Raw genomic sequence first — 7,186 nt, 5'->3', positions numbered from 1 at the left:
GTACAGAGTCAATGTGGAGGCTATATACAGGGGGTACCAGTACAGAGACAATGTGCGGGGGCACCGGTGTCGAGATAATTGAGGTAATATACATGTAGGTAGAGTTATTAAAGTGACTATGCATAGATAATATCAGAGTAGCAGCAGCTCAGAAGAGAGGGGGGGCAATGCAAATAGTCTGGGTAGCCATTTGATTAGATGTTCAGGGGTCTTATGGCTTGAGGGTAGAAGCTGTGGTTGTGGTTTATAGCTGCACCAATCAAAACAGTGAATTGTGTCGTCATGAACCAACGCTTTAGTGGTCTAAACCAATCATCTTGGAGCGACGGGAGAGCAGGGTTACAAAGTGGAATCATACCACTCATTTATTCCATTTATAAAGTGATCAGATATATTTATTTATTATTATTCAGATGGATTATGTACATTTTCTGGTAGAAAAAGTGGTGCAAAAACATCCGTGTTTTAATTTGCTCAGGCGACCAAGTGTTGGCTTCGGCGCAAATCTGTTTGGCTCAGTTCCGCCGCTACTTGCAAAGAGGAAGACTTTTAGCAGGTGTTTCTGATGAATTAACGTTGACGTGCTGGTGGGTGGTAGCATGCCAGTAAAAACCCCAGTCGAATAAGTAGACGGAAAAGTATTAGCAACGTGGAGGAACACGCCGTTGTGTTTCCACTATGACCCCACTTCATGCCTCAAAAAATATAATACTTTTTACCAAAACTATTGACTTTTTGACTTCAATCTTTATGCGGGCATCATCTTTTCAAAAGATAGTTTRCCCTCCTTTTTGTTGAGTTGGCTTCCCGGTGGGTCTGTGCAAATGCAGCCTCTGAGTGCTATTAAATGATATCCTTCAAATATGTCAAAGGTTTAAAAATATATATATAGTATTTCAATAATCATACTTATTAAGCATTTTTTTGTATTCAGTGTTTTTCAGTGCCACATAAACCTGTCTAGTTGCTTCTGCTGCGCCATTCCATGTCATGTTGAGTGAAAGGGGGATATTACAGCGGGAATGGCTCTCAACTTGCACCCTAATCCCTACAGAGTTCACTAATTTGGACCAGTGCCCTATCCCACTACATAGMTAATAGGGTGCCATTTGGGACTGGGTACATAAGCGTCAGGTCACGGTAGGTATAAATAGCGTCATCTGTCATGGCAGCGCATGAATTTTAACACCGGGAGAGACTGCCATACAAGTTGCAGAGTAAGACGTCTTGAAGAGGACACCAGTTGTTGCACAGTCATCGTCTTTTTTTTTTTTACTTGTCAGCTTTCAGTTTCATTTTACTGAGCGTTATTTTTCTGTAGTGTTTTAACTTTACATCTTTATATTGTTTGTTTGTCCTTTCTAAATGGCTCGATCAGATTTAGAGTTATGTCCGTTAACGTTTAGTATAAGCAGCTTCAATCGGCTTTTAGCAAAACGCGCTGACCCCAAAACACTTGCTTTAAAAACTGATAGTGAATGTAATCGCTAAGTTGTTTATTTTAATACACTTTTAAGAAATGCAAGTAAACCAAACGAACATCAATACTATCTGGATCAATGCCTGTCTCTGGCAGCACCAATCTAAAGCTGAGTCACTGGCTGTCCTTCTGTCTCTGCAGCACCAATCTAAAGCTGAGTCACTGCTGCTCCTTGCCTCTCTGGCAGCACCTATTTATAGCTGAGTCACTGCTGCTCCTTGCCTGTCTCTGTCAGCACCTATTTATAGCTGAGTCACTGCTGCTCCTTGCCTGTCTCTGGCAGCACCTATTTATAGCTGAGTCACTCCTGCTCCTTGCCTGTCTCTGTCAGCACCTATTTATAGCTGAGTCACTGCTGCTTCTTGCCTGTCTCTGGCAGCACCTATTTATAGCTGAGTCACTGCTGCTCCTTGTCTGTCTGGCAGCACCTATTTATAGCTGAGTCACTGCTGCTTCTTGCCTGTCTCTGTCAGCACCTGTCTAAAGCTGAGTCACTGCTGCTTCTTGCCTGTCTGGCAGCACCTATTTATAGCTGAGTCACTGCTGCTTCTTGCCTGTCTCTGTCAGCACGTATTTATAGCTGAGTCACTGCTGCATCTTGCCTGTCTCTGTCAGCACCTATTTATAGCTGAGTCACTGCTGCTTCTTGCCTGTCTCTGTCAGCACCTATCTAAAGCTGAGTCACTGCTGCTTCTTGCCTGTCTCTGTCAGCACCTGTCTAAAGCTGAGTCACTGCTGCTTCTTGCCTGTCTGGCAGCACCTATTTATAGCTGAGTCACTGCTGCTTCTTGCCTGTCTCTGTCAGCACCTATTTATAGCTGAGTCACTGCTGCTTCTTGCCTGTCTGGCAGCACCTATTTATAGCTGAGTCACTGCTGCTTCTTGCCTGTCTGGCAGCACCTATTTATAGCTGAGTCACTGCTGCTTCTTGCCTGTCTCTGTCAGCACCTATTTATAGCTGAGTCACTGCTGCTCCTTGCCTGTCTCTGACCAACCTATTTACAGCTGAGTCACTGCTGCTTCTTGCCTGTCTGGCAGCACCTATTTATAGCTGAGTCACTGCTGCTTCTTGCCTGTCTCTGTCAGCACCTATTTATAGCTGAGTCACTGCTGCTCCTTGCCTGTCTCTGTCAGCACCTATCTAAAGCGGAGTCACTGCTGCTTCTTGCCTGTCTCTGGCAGCACCTATTTATAGCTGAGTCACTCCTGCTCCTTGCCTGTCTCTGTCAGCATCTATTTATAGCTGAGTCACTGCTGCTTCTTGCCTGTCTCTGTCAGCACCTATTTATAGCTGAGTCACTGCTGCTCCTTGCCTTTCTCTGTCAGCACCTATCTAAAGCTGAGTCACTGCTGCTTCTTGCCTGTCTCTGTCAGCACCTATTTATAGCTGAGTCACTGCTGCTTCTTGCCTGTCTCTGTCAGCACCTATTTATAGCTGAGTCACTGCTGCTCCTTGCCTGTCTCTGTCAGCACCTATCTAAAGCTGAGTCACTCCTGCTTCTTGCCTGTCTCTGGCAGCACCATATTACTAGCTGAGTACTGCTGCTCCTTGTCTGTCTCTGGCAGCACCTATTATAGCTGAGTCACTCCTGCTCCTTGCCTGTCTCTGCAGCACCTGTCTAAAGCTGATTCACTGCTGCTCCTTGCCTGTCTCTGGCAGCACCTATTTATAAATGAGTCACTGCTGCTCCTTGCCTGTCTCTGTCAGCACCTATTTATAGCTGAGTCACTGCTGCTCCTTGCCTGTCTCTGGCAGCACCTATTTATAGCTGAGTCACTCCTGCTCCTTGCCTGTCTCTGCAGCACCTGTCTAAAGCTGAGTCACTGCTGCTTCCTTGCCTGTCTCTGGCAGCACCTATTTATAGCTGAGTCACTGCTGCCTCCTTGCTGTCTCTGGCAGCACCTATTTATGCTGAGTCACTCTGCTCTTGCCTGTCTCTGCAGCACCTGTCTAAGCTGAGTCACTGCTGCTCTTGCCTGTCTCGGCAGCAACCTATTTATAGCTGAGTCACTCTGCTTCCTTGCCTGTCTCTGTCAGCACCTTCTAAAGCTGAGTCACTGCTGCTCCTTGCCTGTCTCTGCAGCACCTATTTATAGCTGAGTCACTGCTGCTTCTTGCCTGTCTCTGTCAGCACCTATTTATAGCTGAGTCACTGCTGCTCCTTGCCTGTCTCTGTCAGCACCTTTAAAGCTGAGTCACTGCTGCTCTTGCCTGTCTCTGGCAGCACCTATCTTATAGCTGAGTCACTGCCTGTCCTTGCCTGTCTCTGTCAGCACCTATTAAGCTGAGTCACTGCTGCTTCCTTGCCTGTCTCTGGCAGCACCTATTTATAGCTGAGTCACTGCTGCTTCTGCCTGTCTCCAGCACCTATTTATAGCTGAGTCACTGCTGCTCTTGCCTTTGTCTCTCGCAGCACTATTTATAGCTGAGTCATGCTGCTTCTTGCCTGTCTCTGGCAGCACTATTTATAGCTGAGTCACTGCTGCTTCTTGCCTGTCTCTGCAGCACCTATTTATAGCTGAGTCACTGCTGCTCCTTGCCTGTCTCTGGCACCTATTTATAGCTGAGTCACTGCTGCTCTCTGCCTGTCTCTGTCAGCACCTATTTAAAGCTGAGTCACTGCTGCTCTTGCCTGTCTCTGCAGCACCTATTTATAGCTGAGTCACTGCTGCTCTTGCCTGTCTGTCAGCACCTATTTATAGCTGAGTCACTGCTGCTCCTGCCTGTCTCTGTCAGCACCTATTATAGCTGAGTCACTGCTGCTCCTTGCCTGTCTCTGGCAGCACCTATTTATAGCTGAGTCACTCCTGCTTCTTGCCTGTCTCTGCAGCACCTATTTATAGCTGAGTCACTGCTGCTCCTTGCCTGTCTCTGCAGCACCTATTTATAGCTGAGTCACTGCTGCTCCTTGCCTGTCTCTGCAGCACCTTTAAAGCTGAGTCACTGCTGCTTCCTTGCCTGTCTCTGGCAGCACCTATTTATAGCTGAGTCACTGCCTCTCCTTGCCTGTCTCTGCAGCACCTATTAAGAGCTGAGTCACTGCTGCTCCTGCCTGTCTCTGCAGCACCTATTTATAGCTGAGTCACTCTGCTCCTTGCCTGTCTCTGCAGCACCTATTAAAGCTGAGTCACTGCTGCTCCTTGCCTGTCTCTGGCAGCACCTATTTATAGCTGAGTCACTGCTGCTCTTGCCTGTCTCTGTCAGCACCTATTTATAGCTGAGTCACTGCTGCCTTGCCTGTCTCTGTCAGCACCTATCTAAAGCTGAGTCACTGCTGCTTCTTGCCTGTCTCTGCAGCACCTATTTATAGCTGAGTCACTGCCTGTCTTGCCTGTCTCTGTCAGCACGTATTTATAGCTGAGTCACTGCTGCTCCTTGCCTGTCTCTGTCAGCACCTATTTATAGCTGGAGTCACTGCTGCTTCTTGCCTGTCTCTGTCAGCACCTATTAAGCTGAGTCACTGCCTGCTTCTTGCCTGTCTCTGTCAGCACCTATTTAAGCTGATGTCACTGCTGCTTCTTGCCTGTCTCTGCAGCACCTATTTATAGCTGAGTCACTGCTGCTTCTTGCCTGTCTCTGTCAGCACCTATTTATAGCTGAGTCACTGCTGCTTCTTGCCTGTCTCTGCAGCACCTATTTATAGCTGAGTCACTGCTGCTTCTTGCCTGTCTCTGCAGCACCTATTTATAGCTGAGTCACTGCTGCTCTTGCCTGTCTCTGGCAGCACCTATTTATAGCTGAGTCACTGCTGCTCCTTGCCTGTCTCTGCAGCACCTTTTATAGCTGAGTCACTGCTGCTTCTGCCTGTCTCTGGCAGCACCTATTTATAGCTGAGTCACTGCTGCTTCTTGCCTGTCTCTGTCAGCACCTATTATAGCTGAGTCACTGCTGCTCCTTGCCTGTCTCTGGCAGCACCTATTAAGCTGAGTCACTCTGCTCCTTGCCTGTCTCTGCAGCACCTTTAAGCTGAGTCACTCTGCTGCTCCTTGCCTGTCTCTGCAGCATCCTATTTATAGCTGAGTCACTGCTGCTTCTTGCCTGTCTCTGTCAGCACCTATTTATAGCTGAGTCACTGCTGCTCCTTGCCGTTCTCTGTCAGCACCTATCTAAGCTGAGTCACTGCTGCTTCGCCTGTCTCTGTCGCACCTATTTATAGCTGAGTCACTGCTGCTTCTTGCCTGTCTCTGTCAGCACCTATTTATAGCTGAGTCACTGCTGCTCCTTGCCTGTCTCTGTCAGCACCTATCTAAAGCTGAGTCACTCCTGCTTCTTGCCTGTCTCTGGCAGCACCTATTTATAGCTGAGTCACTGCTGCTCCTTGTCTGTCTCTGGCAGCACCTATTTATAGCTGAGTCACTCTGCTCCTTGCCTGTCTCTGCAGCACCTGTCTAAAAGCTGAGTCACTGCTGCTCCTGTGCCTGTCTCTGGCAGCACCTATTTATAAATGAGTCACTGCTGCTCCTTGCCTGTCTCTGTCAGCACCTATTTATAGCTGAGTCACTGCTGCTCCTTGCCTGTCTCTGCAGCACCTATTTATAGCTGAGTCACTCCTGCTCCTTGCCTGTCCTGCAGCACCTGTCTAAAGCTGAGTCACTGCTGCTCCTTGCTGTCTCTGGCAGCACCTATTTATAGCTGAGTCACTCTGCTCCTTGCCTGTCTCTGCAGCACCTTGCTAGCTGGTACATGCTAGCTGAGTCACTCTGCTCTTGCCTGTCCTGGCAGCACCTATTTATAGCTGAGTCACTCCTGCTTCCTTGCCTGTCTCTGCAGCACACTGTCTAAAGCTGAGTCACTCTGCCTCCTTGCCTGTCTCTGTCAGACTATTTATAGCTGAGTCACTTGCCTGTTCTTGCCTGTCTCTGTACCTATTTATAGCTGAGTCACTGCTGTCCTTGTTCCTGTCTCTGCAGCACCTATTATAGCTAGTCACTGCTGCTTCTTGCCTGTCTCTGGCAAAGCACCTATTTAAGCTGAGTCACTGCTGCTCCTTGCCTGTCTCTTGGCAGCACTATTTATAGCTGATCACTGCTGCTCCTGCCTGTCTCTGGCAGCGACCTATTTATAGCTGAGTCACTGCTGCTTCTTGTCTGTCTCTGGCAGCACCTATTTATAGCTGAGTCACTCTGCTTCCTTGCTGTCTCTGCAGCACCTATTTATAGCTGAGTCACTGCTGCTTCTGCCTGTCTCGCCCAGCAACCTATTTATAGCTGAGTCACTCCTGCTTCTTGCCTGTCTCTGGCGAGCCCCTCTTTAAAGCTGATCACTGCTGCTCCTTGCTGTCTCTGGCAACCTATTTATAGCTGATCACTGCTGCTCCTTGCCTGTCTTCTGCACACTCTCGTAATAGCGTGAGTGCGCTGCTTGCTCCTTGCCCTGTCTCTGCAGCACCTATTTATACTGCTAGAGTCACTGCTGCTCTACTGTCGTCTCCTGCAGCACCTATTTATAGCTGAGTCTCCTGCTTTCTTGCTGTCTCTTGGTCAGCCCTATTTCACCTGAGTCACTGCTGCCTCCTTTGCCTGTCTCTGGCAGCCCTATTTATACTCGAGTCACTCCTGCTCTTGCCTGTCCTTGGCAGACCTATTTATAGCTCGAGTTCACATGCTTCTCCCTTCTGTCTCTGGCGCACCCCTATTTATAGCTCTGAGTCAACTCTGCCTCCTTCGCCTGGTCCTCTGAGCAACTGTTCTAAAAAGCTGAGTCAG

Source organism: Salvelinus sp. IW2-2015, unplaced genomic scaffold, assembly GCF_002910315.2.
Source record: "Salvelinus sp. IW2-2015 unplaced genomic scaffold, ASM291031v2 Un_scaffold6738, whole genome shotgun sequence".
Classification (NCBI taxonomy): Eukaryota; Metazoa; Chordata; class Actinopteri; order Salmoniformes; family Salmonidae; genus Salvelinus; species Salvelinus sp. IW2-2015.
This window is presented reverse-complemented; position numbering follows the sequence as displayed.